General features: G+C 42.0%; 1 protein-coding gene across 4 annotated transcripts in view; it reads right to left on the minus strand.

Moving 5' to 3' along the window:
- CASR (calcium sensing receptor) overlaps nucleotides 1–8,993 on the minus strand; it is a 65,290-nt gene extending 56,297 nt beyond the window's left edge. Inside the window, exon 1 of one of the 4 annotated variants that reach the window (XM_064494668.1) lies at nucleotides 8,421–8,986. The gene's annotated coding sequence lies outside the window, so the exon portion shown is untranslated. Of the gene's footprint in view, nucleotides 1–8,093; nucleotides 8,234–8,420 lie in introns of those variants that run through there. The other 3 variants (XM_064494673.1, XM_031454809.2, XM_064494690.1) reach the window with 3 other exon arrangements.
- Nucleotides 8,994–15,780: the final 6,787 nt, after the last annotated feature.

The following is a 15,780-nucleotide window of genomic DNA, read 5'->3' on the forward strand; positions in this document are numbered from 1 at the left end:
ACTGTGATCCTTCCCCTCAATGTTCTTTGTGGGCTGCAAACTGAATAATCAGCCCCACCTGATGTATTTGATTACTCATGGTCTCCTTTCATGCATTCCTATGTGAGACCCTTCCTCTGTTCCGTCCCAAATGTCCCACTTCCTCCTGCATTTCCCTCTCCTTCCATTCTCCCATGTTTGGGGGTGGCCATCTGTCCTCCTCTGGGGAGTACTCATGGTAGCTGCCGTCATTCTCTGCAGTTTTCCTCCTTCTTTCTCGGGCACTTTAATAATTTTGTTTCCTTGTCTCTGTTCTGCCCGTTGTTGGGATGCTTTAAAGAGAGAGTATTAGGACAATGCTTTTCAACGTGTGATTCCAGAACCTGCAGCATCGGCATCATCTAGGAACTTCTTAGAAATGCAAATTCTCAGGCCCCAATCCAGACCTGCTGAGACATAAACTCTGGGGTAGGGCCCAATAACATGTGATTATGATACCCACCCATTGCGTTAAGAGGTGGTTCTGGCTGGGGACTCAGAACTACTCAAATCCTGCCCTCAAGGTTTCAGAGGAAAATGCACGTGCAGAGATTAGCTGAGCTTTGGCCCCCTAACCCCACGTCAAACTCGAGTGACTGAGGGTGGGCCAGAAGGAGGATCCTTCATTCTCCACTAAGTTAGCCTAGGTGATCTAGATCTAAGGCAATCTTGCCTCTTTCTCCAAGGCTAAACTCGAGCTGAGTTCTTCTCAATCAAATATGAGAAAAGTGTGCTCCAAAATACACAGAAACTTGGTGCGAGAGATGCCGCACAAAACATGCAAAGATAAAACGTTAAAAGCCTTCCCTTCAAAATCAGGAACAAGGATGCCTGATCATCATTAGTGCTGGGGTTAGTTTAGCAGTGCAGCTACCCTAGGCTGTAACACAGACGCAACCAGCACTTTCATACTAATGGACAGGGAGGAAATGAAAGCATCATGGAAATCTCACTCTTATGGCTATGAGGCCCAGCTGCTCTGCAGACCCCTTACAAGTTTTGGGAGAATTGCAAAAGGAAGATTACAAGCCCTGAGATGCGTCAGCTGTCAGAGTGAATCGATAGTACCACCCAAGCAATATTAGGAATAATGACCTCAAGAAGAAGGAGGAAGGGAGAAATGGAGAGGGGGAGGGGGAGGAGGGGAAAAGGAAAGAATCAAAGTGTACAGGCCAGATGAATGTGTCCCACTGTACTGGCCCTAGTAGGTCTCATTATGGTGGAAGCAGCTCTAAAGGTGTCCAAGTTGGGAGTGGGTGGGTGAGAACTCTTGACAGGGACTTGAATGAAGACAAGGATGCAGAGTGAAACTGGGAAGTAAAACAATGGAAATGGAATTTGAGTAAATATGAAAGGAGGATGGTCTGGAAAGCCTCAAGAAGAACTAAGAGTTAAAGGGCAGTGCAGACACTTCTCTGCCAGTGCAGGGCCTCATGAAAACGCTCCTCCTCATGACACCGCACAACAGCAGGACAAGCTTCAGCAAACCACCCACACCTACAGTGCAGGGCAGGGGATTAAGAAGGGTTCAACCTGGCCTCTTTTTGCCTTCTTGCCGGTGTAGCTTGATTTTACCAAATTAGGAAGGGACAAGGTGGAAGTCAGGGGGTAGGAAGGGTGGGAAGGGGCATAAGGGAGGCAATCAGTCTCCATCATGGCTATTCCAAGGGGAACCCAGAGACGGAAGGGATGGGCCCTGCCTTCAAGGAGTTCTGAGTCCAGTTAGGAAGAAAAAATCCCTTGGTACGAAAACACATGATAAATGATCAAATAAGAACAGAGGATGCAGAGGGGTGTGGGATGAGGGAGGCATAACTGGGAAAGCTTCCTGGCATAGAAAGCCTTGATGGAATCTGAACAGGTGATGAGAAAAGGGTGGGTTACACATTGGGGAGCTACGTAGCTGGGGCAAGACTGAGAAGGGGTGTCCCTGGAGACCTGGTGACATGTACCACCATGTGAAAGGGGTAGGACAGTAAAATGGAAAGTAAATTATTCCTCACATCAGTTTTCTCACCTCTAAAATTAGGATAATAATGTCCTGCTTTCAGGGTGGTTGAAAGGATGAAAAAATAATATGAATAAAGCACTAATACAGTTATGGGCACATGGTGAATACTTAGAAAGTGATAGATAAATTTATTATACTACTACTCCTGGGCATAAAAGCACAGCATAGAAATAAGAGGCTAGGAGAATGATAATATAAAAAACAATATTACTAGAAATGAAAATGTTCACATAAAAAAAGGTACAACGTGAGGGGTGTTAAAAATCTAAGGTATGGATGACAGCAGGGCCACCTAACGTGTGGTCCCCCATCAGCATCACTGTGAGAGCTGTAAGAATGGCAGACACTTGTCTCCATCCCAGGCTTACTTAATCAGAATTTCTAGGGGTGGAATTCAGCAATCTACATGTTATTAATACCTCCCACCTTAAAGTATGAAAGCCCTGGACTACAGGATTTGGGAAAGTCTCTTGGCCAAGAGATTAGCTCAGAGGAGACACACCTGATTCCAGTTGGCTTTGCCCTCAAAATTAATATTCTCACTTGTGCACGAGGGTTACTAATTTATAAAGAGAACTTTAGAGAGTCTGCAAGGAAAGTAAAACTATGGAAAAGAATTAAGATTGACTGTAGTATTAGAATATAGCCACAGAAAGTGGGATAAAGTTGTGTTAGTTTATGTTATTCAATCACGTTTTCCTGATAATTAAGTTCTAAAAAAACCCTTTACATTTTTAGAGCTTGAGGATTTTGGAACTGTAAACCTATATTGATTCACTGAAGCCACAAAACAACCTTACGTGATAGGTACTCTTGTCATCCCCAGTGTATAGGTGAGGGAAGTGACAGGTGGAGAGGTTTCCAGAGTTAAAGGGCTAATGACTGGCAGAGTCAGGATTTGAACCCAGGTAGTGAGACCCCAGATCCATGCTGCCAGTTGTGAGTCTGGGCTGCTCGATCCCCACCATAGTTTATTTAACCAGTCCCTTCTTGCTGGACATGCAGGTTGTTTCTAATGTTTCACTTTCATTAATAAACACTGTGAAGCACATCCTTGGGTAAAAGTTTTTAACCATATTTCTGATGATTTCTTTAGGATAGAGTTCTAAAAATTGAAATCCTTGGTTAAGAGTGATAAACAATTTTAAAGCAACTGGGTTCCAATGTGTTAGGAGGGTAGCCATTTCCTCACTCCACCAGCACTATCTTTAAGGTCTTAGTATTCTTCCTCAACACACTGGTTATCATTTAAAAAATTCTTACTTCTTTTATCAAGTAAAGTTAGAATATTTTTATATGTTCACTGACCATGGGCTTTTCCTCATTTAAAAACTGTTACATACTTTGCCCACTTTTTAAAAACCATGGTTTTAAATTCTATGAGCTCTTTAGACATTGAAACTCATCATCATTTGGCATCCTTGCTGCGATATTTTTTAGTTGATTTTCCTTTTAATTTAATTATGACTTTTCATATGTAAGTACTTTGTATATTAAACTTGTGTATTTTATACATAGGTATTTTAACTGTTTTTTTTAAATGTTTACATAATAAAATCTATTGATATTTTCCTTCATGATGCTCTGTTACTTCTGCACTTTCAACAAACTTCCTCTTTCCCATAAAATATCCTCTTGTCTCCTCTCAACCCCCCTCAAAATAGAAACTTACCAAACTTCAAGTTTTAACTTGAAGCTACTATTTGAGTATATTTACAGTAAGAAGTTCATATTTTTTCCAGAAAGCTAAATAAGCTGTGTGCTCATGTTTTCAGGTGGGTATTCTTTGAAACCTATCCAGGAAACCTGCAGAGGATGGAGAGACAGCCAGATGGTGGGAAGAACAGAGGGCTAGAAATCCAGGCGGAAGCGTTAATCAGGGCTGTCATTTACAATTGTGTTTTTTTCTGGCAAATCACCCCACCTTTCAGGGCTGGTTTCCTCATGTGTAAAACAGAGATGATAACACCCATCCTGCCATCTCCCTTATTTATCTTGTGAGATGTTCTGAAGATCATGATAAAATGAGTTAATGAGTTAATGATAGAAGAGTGCTTTGTCAATCACTGACTGCTATACCAGCCTACACCCGTATTAGACGAGTTCACTCAGCTCCTCCAATGTACCAGGCACTGTGCTGGACTCTGGGGTTTCAGTGGTAAATAAGACATGCTGTCTGTGCTTGATGACCTTGAACAATGTGTATTAGTTCATTTAAGTCCTTTGACAATCAATGAGGTAGATAATATTAATAACTCCAGTTTATAGATAAGGAAACTGAGGCACAGAGAGGTTGAACAACTTGCCCAAGGTCACACAATCAGTAAACTGTAGAGCTGGGACACGAGCCCAGGCAGTCTAACTACAGAGCCCAGACATTTAACCTATGTACTGTACTGCCTCTCCTAAGACGAGGCTGAAAACTGGCTGACAACTGCACAGAGCCAAACTTTATTTGGAATATATTGATTTTTAAAAGTGCAGAAAGAGAAGGCCACTTGGCCTCCTCACTACCTTCTCCTGATGCGCAATAAACAAAACACTTAGCACAAAAGGGTCCTTGTGGGCAGGGGCATTGGGTGTAAGGATGAGTAAACCCAGATCCTGACCTGGTGCTCATGATCTGATGCACTTGGGGTCGGAAGCTGTAGTAGAGAACCTCGGCTGAGGGCTCCCCTCTCACCGGGTCTCTCACATCAGCTGGCACTTCTTCTATCCCTGGCCACGTTCTTCCCTCAGGGCTACCAGACCGGAGATCTGGATTCTATGGCTGGTGTCTCTGAGTGCTTAGTGCCAACTCAATGCCTCACACACAGCAGGACTCAACTGATGCTTGTTTGTTTGGGTTTTTTTGGGGGGGGTAATTAAGTCAATTTATTTAATTTTTTTAAATGGAGGTACTGGGGATCGAACCCAGGACCTCCTGAATACTAAGCATACGGTCCACCACTGATGATTGTTGAACTAAAAGCTCATGTCAAATTACAGAACATTCAGAGAGACTGGAAGATATGATCATTCTTTCAACCATCAACTTCTATTACAAGGAGAAAAACAAAACTTTTTTTTTCCCCTAAGGACAAACAGCTCACAATTATTAGAGGGAACAATTACAATCTCTTTGAGTCTGCTTCTTTCTTTCTACATGAAAAACAACAATTTGAACAAGAAACATGCTTATTAGGAACTCCACCAACGAAATAACATGGGTGAAAGAAGTCAAATAACTCCATTTTTCAATTGTTTAGTAATTTTGCTTGTGTGTGTGTGAAACAGCAGTTGAAAGAATAATATCTAAAATTAGTTTCCTCTATAGGTATCTTATTACCTTTGTCCCCATCATCACTGATAAGCATTCTCTGAGGGTGGAGGAAAACAGGTTTCCACTCCATTCCCAGGGAAAAAAATCAATTGTAGATGAGAAATACATAAAAGCCAATTAATTCAGGTTAGTCATTCTTCCTGCTCTTTCAGTGTAAGGCTAGATAGACCTCAGAGACGAGGTGGGGCAAAGGAAACAGGCCAGGTAAACAGCTACCATATCCAAGCATTGTGTTAAGCACTTTGCACATACAGTTCATTTAAACCTCACAACCACCTTTTGGAAGAGACATGACTTCAGTTTTACACATATCCAAGGGATATGCATCAGTAAAAACTGAGACTCACTGAGGTTAGACATGTTGCACAGAAATAGAAAGTCCACTTCTAATATGAAAACGAATATATGTTCGTGTATGACCAAAGCATTATGCTGTGCACCAGAAATTGACACAATATTGTAAACTGACTGTACTTCAGTAAAAAAAATATATATATATATATACACCCCCAAAAAGTCCACTTTTAATCAAATTCTAGACTGTCCATGGCAGAGGCAAACCTTCTTTTTCCCTCATTTCACATTTTGCCACCTCACTCATTGGCCGCACCTAATTATGTCTGTTCATTTCTGTGGCTTCAAGTAATTACACACTTGTTCAAGCAACTGAATCCAACAGTACCACATTCAATCAGCATTTCCCAGGATCCGTATTTAGGGGGAACAGGCATAAAGCTCCCAACTTTTCAGAAAACACTATCACCCACATCTGGATGATTATTCTGTCTTATGAATGGATGATGTGGTTTCCAAGACTACAGTAGGGACTACCTACATCCATTAATTCTTACTGGCTTTAATAAAGGTAACCTGGTCAGTGGTTACTGGATTCTGGAAGGACACAAGAAAAAAATGGAAGGAAAATTGAGACAGGCTAGTGTCAGGCAAAAAAAGTTGAATGAAAAGTAGCAAGCATGAGTGAGTGTATGTGTGCCACTTTATGACAATGGCAAATGGATGAAGTCTAACGTCCATCTACCTTGAACTAAAAGCCTCCCAGAAATTAGAGAGAGAGAGAGAGAATGAATGAATGAATGAATGAATGATATTTGTTATGGACCAACTAGACCTTCCTGATTCTACTTAATGTTATGAGACAGAGGTTGTCAGGGGTCTTCTGAATTAGAAACACAGCTTTTTGAGTACCAATCATTAAGTCCTCAGCACATAAGCACTTCCTAAATATCTGATCCCCACTCCTGCTGGATACCCAGCTTCCTTTTTTATCCTTTTGTGGATTGTTCTGGTTGTTGGCAAGAAGTAAGCCACATGCATGGTCTCCAAACCAAATTATCTGGAGGTTGTTTCTAAATGACAGGGCCTGCCTCCAGGATTCTTTTCCTCTCAAAGGTCTTGGCTTGCTCCCCACTTCTTAAGCCCTTGACAGCTTCTTCTACATCCTTCCCTTTGCCCTTGTCTACCACAAAGTTATGCCCCTGAGCTCCTTAACAAATATAAAACATCAACCCTCTGAGGTTCTTACCGATGAAAAATCCTACGCATGTTACTCTGCTGGTCCTGGGTGGCAGCAGAGGTATGGCAGGTGTAATGGGCAAAGTTCTGCTTTGAGGAAGAGGAACTAGTGAAGTGTTAATTTCTGGAAACCCAGAGCATTTTAGGAAATTTTCTTCATTAATTTCCCTCAGTACCAGACTCTACTTAAACTGCATTTGGAAAATGCAGTTTAGGGGAAGGAATTGCTAGTAGAGAACTCAGGGAGTCTTCCATAACCCTCCCTTCTTCGAATCTCTGGGTCAGTTAAGGCAAGTAAAAGCAATGTCCTGTAGGGAGTGTGCTCCCGACCTCGAGGTCCACCTCGGTGAAAGACCTGTGAAGACAGCAGGGGTGGTGCCAGCAAGGAACACTGGAGATTAAGTAATGCGGGCAGTGGTGGTGACGTCATTTTCTTTTGGTATTTTCATTAGGAAGGAGGTGGGATAAAGAATTGAAAGGAGGGGATGGAAGAAGTAGAGTAGAAAAAGATACGGATAAAAAACAAGGGAGGTATGAATAGACACAAATGTTAGTATGGGAATACCTCTAGAAGATAAATTGTATTTGACTTAAAAAAAATCTATTGAAACTATAATCTTAAAATAATTTGAAAAAATAATAAAAGATTCCTTCAAACTGGTACTTCTTTTTTCTCCCCAAGCAACATGGCGGCAAGTGACAGGGCCGGGGACTGACACCTAATCTGGCGCCACTGAGGCCAGGTCCGCAAGGCAGCTGGAGGCTTGGGGTAAGGATCTGCGAGGGGAATTATGGACCAGGAGGATGGGTGCTGACACTGTGGCTCCCTTTGCATATACATACATAGTAGAAAACTGCCTGTTCCCTTATGAACACACGGAAAGGGAGTTCTTTCTGACCGCATCACAGGCAGAAAAAAGGCGGAGGCACAAGACACCACCACAGCCGCGTCTTGGTGCGCACTCCCGTTCATCCGCGAAGGCGACCCACAGCCCCTTTCTGAGGACTGGTAAGCCCTAGGTCCTGCAACCTGGGCCCCGACTTCCCCCATACAGCGCGCGCGTGTTCTCGGGGCGGAGCTGCTCCGCGTGCGCCCCTCGCTTAGCCCGAGGGCCCGCCGCCCCCAGACCCATTGGCCCCTAGACCCACCACTGCCCCTCCCCCACCGGGACACTTTCTGCTCGCCCTCCTCGCCGCCCTTGGTCCTACCTGGCGCCCCGGCCCCGGTTCCCTCCCCGGGGGCAGCACGGCTCGTCGGTCCTGGGTCTCCACGACGCGCACTCAAGACGGCGCGCAGGGCCCGCTCCCAATGCGGAGGTCACGGCCTCGGAGAGGCGCCCGCCCTCGGGTCCGGCCCCCGTAGCCCCCGCAGACCCTCTGGGCGGCTGCCGCCGCCCGGGCCTTGGAGCTCCGCCCCTCTCCCGCTCCCCGCCCGCCCACCCCCTCGGGGTCCGGGACAGTGGAGCCCAGCTCCCCTCGGAGTCGCTCCCGGGCTGCTCTCTAACCCTCCACCCCCGGCAGCTCCGGCTCCCTCACCAGCTTCCCAGCCCGGGTCGAGGTGAGAGGATTCCTCTGGGGCCCGGCGCTGAGGGCCACGCGTCGGGTCTGGTTCCCGGGGCGGCGGGCCCCTCTCTTGGGTCTTCTGTTCCTTCCAGTGCGGCGCGGGGAGTTCCCCGACCCCAGGTCCTGCTCCTAAGGTCGGAGAGACCCTCCTTCCCTCCTCCTTGGAGATGGAAAGAGGCTTTACTATTTGTGGGTTTACGACTCTGCCAACGTTCTCTGTGCCAAGAATGGGAAACTTCTGATAAAAGGCCGGAGAATCACAGTAAAATAAATAGAAATAGCGTGCTAAAATTCTTGCTCATTCTGCAAGACTCAGGTCAAGCGCTGCCTAGCTGCGAGACCTCCTCGGTGCTCGCAAACAGCTCCCTCCTTCCTCACTCCTGCGCGAAAGGGTGCTGCAGTCCTCCCTGGCCAGAGGCTGACACCTGTTGCATACCATTTCCTCTACCCGACCTGACCGTTCGCTTCTTGAACACCGGGACCGGTTTGCCTTGCTCATCCCTGTCCTCAGTCCCTGGCATGGCACCTGCCACCTATCAGGGCCTCGAATATTTTATGAATAAGTGGAAAATCAATTTCTTTTGTAGAAAGCCAGTTATTTCCTTTTATCCTTGAATAACACGTAACTCCTTTGGGTTTGCTAGTCTCTATAAAGAGCCATGAAAGTTGTTATCCTCTTTGATGAATTAATTCCGTTCTTGGGGAAATTTCCAGAACAAAATAATACTCAAGTGCAGATGTTCATAGCAGGATCTTTTATTACAGAAAATAATAACTTAAAAAACCACAAAAAGCAAAGAAACAAAGCCAAACTGTCAACAATAGGAAATTGGTAAAGTAAATTATGGTAGGGTTACTTAATGAGATATTATACAATCGTTAAAATGATAAACATCAAGGCAAGAGTGCCTCAAAGTGTTCTTAGAACAAGGAGGGAGCATTTATTTACTTATTAAGTGAAAAAAAGGGAAAATATGAAGCAACATAATAAAAGTGTCTACAAAATAATAAGCCGAAAGAGTGAAAAATTGCATAGTTACCAGGCTTAACAACTTAAAGTAAAAATGCAGAATTCTTTTCTGTAAATGGAGATAACACATACCTTAAGGGGTTCTTGGATCATAATAAATGAGATATTTAAGAAAGGTGCCTGATATGTGGATACTGAGCAAAAAGTTTCCATTCTTTTGCTCCAAAGGAACACCCTCACATCTGGAGTCTCAAATACATCCTCATCCTAGCCCAGTTCTGTCCATTTGACCTCTTTCCCCTCAAATGCAGGGTAGGAGAAAGAGGTGAACAAATACTGAAGCAGCAGGTTAAAGTGAAGGGAAGAATCTAGTTAATAAGAATAAATGCCCAGTCCTCCCTCAGGTTCAAATGCCCAGCAATACAAGATCACAAAGAGGGATTTGGTTCAGCAGTAGTTCATATAAAAATATATTAGAGATTTTTGTTGGCCAGCACAGCCTGGTCAGTGCCCAAAGGCTGAATTTATTCAAACCCAAAGCTTAACGATGCTGCAATCGTAGCCTGAGTTTATGCTCTTAAATCATCAATTTACCACCAGGGTAAACTGTTCAAATGTTTTTAAGAAAGCATCACTCTGAAGAGCTATCATTACTCCCATTTTAAAGATGAAGAAACTGAAGCTTACGGAGGTTAAAGTGGATAGGACTGGGCAGCTAGGAGGTGGCAGAACCATCACCTGAATCTGATCAGGTTGACCACTGCCAAGGTGCTTGATCACTTTATCAGTGGGTCCCAGTGTGTACACCTCCCACTAGAGGTATAGGCAGTGCTTTTGAGTGGTACACAGACATTAAGTAACAGTGGGTCACACGGTGAAAAAAGTTATGCTCTCTTCAGTTCTCTTGAGCCTGTGGATTATGTCAAGGAAGAAGTATAATTTTGGTGGTACTTTGTCTTTCTGTGGTATTACCTTGCAACACTTGCTTATTTCCTGTTCTAACAAAGAGAGAGCCTGCCTCAGGATCAGCGCCTTTGCCTAAGTTCCTAAGTTCCTAAGTAGAATTTAATATTATCATGTTCTTTTCCTTCTGATATGATTACTTATGCTATTAATTTCTAATCGGTGTAGGTTTCACACTTACAAGGTGATGTAGTTTCTGTTTCAAGTAAAATTACTTAGCTAAGAAAATTGGGTTATTTGAAAGTAAGATATTCAAGAACTAATAGGACTAGTGACATTTAGATATGGTAAAAATGGCAAAATGTGAGATGGTACACAAATGCCTGACATTTGGGAACTCCTGCCCCACACTCTGCTATGATCAGTAGATACAAGGTATGGTGAGGCAGGTTTCAGTTTGAACTCAGTGAGAACTTTCTGACAATCAGAGGTGTCTCAGAAGATGCAAAAGGGCTGCCTTTGGGGGTATTAACCGCATTCCCCTCACTCTGGGGTTAAAGCAGAGGTTAGATGCTTGTTACAGATGATACCATGGGAGGTCAAATACCAGATAGGCTAAAAGCTTTATGTTTCTGCCAACCAGTAGAATCTGAGATTTTTGAAAGCAGAGCTTCCCAGGGACCTGACTACTGGAGAGACTGGATTTTGGAGTAAGGTACATTAACTCCCTTTCAGGGGCAAATTCCGTAGATGAGTTCTAAGTGAGCTCTGAGCAATAGCAGCACCACTGTGAAGTGTAACTTATGGTGCACTTGAAAATTGTTAGGGTGTTTGTTTACAGTTCATTTACTCTCTAAGTACGCTTTCTTCTGAGTAGCCTTTATTCATAACCATCCCCAAGGGCTGAGAAGATGGGGTTGGTCCTTCCTTGCCTACATCAGCATCTCCCAGCCCCAGGCTTTTGTGGTGTCTGCCTACTCCAAAGCTGCCCCTGCTGTTCGTTTTGACCCATTTTGACCAGTGTGAAAATACATGTGTGGTAAAAAAAAGGTAAACAGCATTTACAAAGTTACTTTGGTGTAGGAAACTTACTTTGCAACCATTTAGCCTAAAATTTACGATGTATAGAGTCATGATCTGACTGCCTCTTAGTTCTAGACTATTTAGCACATGAGATATCTTAGAGATCACTTGGGTCCATCATCACAAAGGTTAAAATCCTCTTAGGAGCTGATTTGGCAGGGAAGCAGGAGGGATAAGAGCATTCAGATGGCCCCATGAAGGAATAACTGCCTCCCCTCAGATAACTGCATCCGGAGAAAGCTCAGACAGCTCTTTGGGTCAGAGAGCTCTTTCTTGAGGCATTCCTAGTGCCTCTTTTTCCCTCAGACTTCATATCCAATCCAACTGCAAGTCTTGTTGGCTCTAATTTCCAAATACATCCAGAATCAACCTCTTTTTCCCCACCTCCACCACTGCTAGTTTCATCTAGGTCAGCATTATCTTACTCTAAGAGACCCTCCTAACTGGTCCCGCATTCCCCCTTGCGGAGGTCTCTGTAGTCTGTTCTTCACACAGCAACTGGACTGATAACATTTAAAACAACTTGGATGTGTCATTTCTCTGCTCAAAACCCTGTGTGTAATGGCTTCCTGTCTCATTCAGAGTAAAACCTAGTAAAATCCATGGCCTGTGGAGGCCAGCATTATCTGGCCCCTGGCTATTTCTCTTATGTCAACTCCTACAATTTTTTCTTGGCTCCACACCCACTGTTCCCTTGCTGGTATTTGAATGTGCCCTGTCTTGGAGTCTTGGAATTTGCTTTTCTCAGTCTCGAACACTCTTCTTCTCACTTCTTTTGCTCTCTGTTCTAAGTGTTACCTTTTCGAGGCCGTCCTTTGGGATTCCTATCCCCTAATAGCATAGTGGCTCTTTCTCCCCTCTCCATCACTATTTCTTTATCCTGCTTCACTATTTTTTAAGGGTATTGTAAATTTTACTGATGGTTGAGAGCAGTAAATTGAGGGGGAGGGCGTGATGGAGTCACAGAGAGATTAGAGCAAATCACAGCTGTTCATGAACTCTCAGGTGTGTCCGATTGGTCTATTTATCTGTTATTTTGCCGAAGTACCACATTGTCTTACTTATTTTGGCTTTATAATAACTTTTGAAATCTGGTACAGTAATTTCTCTAACTTTATTCTTTTTTAAGATGATCTTGGCTACCCTTGGATCTTTACATTTCCATATACGTTTTTAGAACCAGCTTGATAACACACACACACACACACTAAATTTTTTATTGGGATTACATTAAATCTCTAGATCAGTTTTGGAGAAAACTGACATCCTTATAATATTTAGACTTCTAATCCACAAACACGGGATATCCTTACACTTATTTAAGTCTTCTTTACTTTCTCTCACTAATAATTTATAGCTTATTTGTGTATAAGTCATGCACATGTTTTGCTAGGTTATTCCTAGATACTTGATGCTCTTTGATGCAGTTGTACTTGACATCCTTCTAAAATTGTATTCTTAATTGTTTGTTGCTGATACTTTGCTGTATTTTTCTTAGAATACATCACCTCATTACCTGATATACTATACATTTACATGTTATGTTCTATCTCACTTACAAAATGTAAACAATGCGAGAATAGGTAATTTTGTCCATTTTGATCACTGCTTTATCCCCAGGGCCCTAACATAATAGGGTTCATAAATATTTGTTAAATTGAATTGACTTATGTTAAGCTGAAATCTTCTTGCAACTCATGCTTCCTTCTGAAACAATACAGAATAAGTCTCCTTCTTGTGGATAGTGGGTCTTCATTTATCCCCCAGCAGCATTCTCTTCCCAAAGCCAAGTGCTTCATTAAGTTCTTTCAGCAGTTCCACATGAGGCACGTTTTAGAGACTCTTTCATTGTATTGTCTGCTTCCCTTAGTATGTTCTCTGGTTTGCCCACATTCCCTTTCAGTCTAGGCTCCCAGAATTTATCTGATCGATGCATAATGGTAAATTTACTATATTACTTTCCTGAGTTGGGTCATTTTCATTTGCTGTATCACAGTATTGATGCATAGTAAGATTGTAGTCAAACAATATCCCCCAGCCCATATTTTTGCAATAAATTTTAATTATTTTAACATAAATGGACTTAAGCTTCAGGGTCTTTTATTGGTCTGACCACTGTGAATGTAGGGATATGTTGGGAGTCGGATAAAGAGATCTAGCTCCAAGCCTGGGGTGACTGCTTTATCATGCTAATAAATATTGATTTTTATATTTTATTTCTTTATATTTTGTATTCATACTTTTTTAAATTAAAGAAGGCCCTCCAAATTTTGTAGGCTTCAGGTCCCATAAAACCTGGATCTGTTCTTGCTAAATTTTAACCTAGCATTCCAGTTTATTGAGATCATTTTGAGTCTTGATCCTGTCATCAGTCATATTGTTAAGCCTTTGACAAGCAGGTCCTCTTTTATATTATTTAAGTAACTTAAAACCTATAAACCTAGACAGGATTAAGGATCAGACCGTGCTGCTCTTCACTCATTTACACCTTCGGGTAAATACCAATCCCTTTACCAACTCTATAGATATACTTGGTCAGTCAGTTGCAGAATTGCTGACTGTGTTATCACCTAGCTCTTATTTAACCATACAAGTAACATCATTATCACGAGAGACTTGCTGAACTCAAGGAATCTAATGACACCCTCCCTGTTATAATTCTAGTAATTCTGTAAAATAAGAAATGACAACTTGTATTGATGAACTCAATGACTCTTCATTCTAAATACTAAAAAAGAGTTTAATTTTTGAAAAATTTTGCCTGAATTCAGCACCTATCTTATTTGTCTTTTGTGTCCAGAATTCATTTGTTGCCCCTTATTTGAAAATAAGGGGAGTATTTGTCTTCTTTATCCATGCTTTATGGTTTCTCTGTGTTGTATACGGGGACTCTTAGATCACACGATTAAGATTTTCTATCTCATTAGAATGAGATTTTCTGGAATCTGAGGACTCAAATCTGCTTATAGGGGTTAAGTGTTTTTATTATCTCCCCATCTACCTTAGACTGTCCTTATGATGTTAATTCTACCCTTTTCTGTTGGAGGGCCATTTTGATTAATTTAGGAGATAGAAAGAAGTAAAATAGATCTAGAATAGCTTTTCCTTTTCTGCACAGTAAACTGCCTAGGTGTTCAGTTGGAGGAAATTTAGTTTTCCTCTCTTTGTCCCAGTCACAACAGAGAAAGAATACTCCCTTTAAGCTGCAATCCTTTAAGAATGTTAGTGTTGCTAAACTCTTCATATTTACCAGGCTCTATTGTCCTAATCCAACTTCTTGTTTCTCATGACTCAGCACTGATAGCCTGATTATAAATTATTTTTGAATTAGCTATTCCATTTCTTTTCCATAGTTTTAATCTTACTAGGGAAAAAGAGACCACAACTCACAAAAGTATCAGAGAATAAGAAAAAAACACACAATTGAAGTCTTTTGTTTAGCTGAACCAGCAGAAGTCCTGGGACAGACAGACACCACTCTTCAAAGGAGTGTAATTTGCGATCAGACAGCTCTCTGGACCCAAGCTGCTGACCATTACCCTTCTCCAGCTTCCATATCCACAAGAATGTTCCTTCACCTTCCCACCTCCAGGTACTAGTCTTGACACCATCTATAAACTATAGGGACTAGCTGGGCCGGTGGCAGATGTGCTGCGGAGAACATATACCCTCTCTTGACCTCTGCTTATCTTTCCTCCTTTTCCACCTTTGCTTTTGTCTTTTCTCCCGTCTCCCCCTTTTCCAGCTTAAAGGGAAAGGGAGAGAAGTTAGAGGCGCTCCTGGGTACTAGAGAGAAGATGTATCTGAGCCAAAGAAGCAATTTACAAGTTTTCTAATTTAATGGTGGCAACAAAGGAGATCTAGGAGGTAACTTTTTAAAAACCATTAGAGGAAAAAAAAAAACTGAACAAAGAAAACTTGATCAAGCAACAAAAACAGGAAATAGAAAAATAAGACCCAACAAAGAAAGCATAGTAAATGGAGAACATGACTGGAATAGATCCAACACATCACTAATCATAATAAATTATTAAAAGGCAGAAAGTCTCAAGTATAGTTTTAAAAGAATCCAGCTATATGCTGTTTCAAAAGACACACAAAAAATAAAATGACATAAGGAGACTTAAAACTATAGGAATAAAAAATATACCCGATAAATGCTTACAAAATACCTGATAAATGCTTACAAAAAGCTGAACCTAAAGCTGAAAACATAAAATGGAAAAAATCCATGGAGAAGATATGACAGTCATCAATTCTTTATGCATATGTCAAGTTAATTTTGAAATAGATCTTGTATTTCTTACAACCTCAGGTGTAAAGATGAAACTTAAAAAAATTTTTATGAGTGAATTTAATTTTTGTTTCATGCTGCTA

This window comes from Camelus dromedarius, chromosome 2, assembly GCF_036321535.1.
Source record: "Camelus dromedarius isolate mCamDro1 chromosome 2, mCamDro1.pat, whole genome shotgun sequence".
NCBI lineage: Eukaryota > Metazoa > Chordata > Mammalia > Artiodactyla > Camelidae > Camelus > Camelus dromedarius.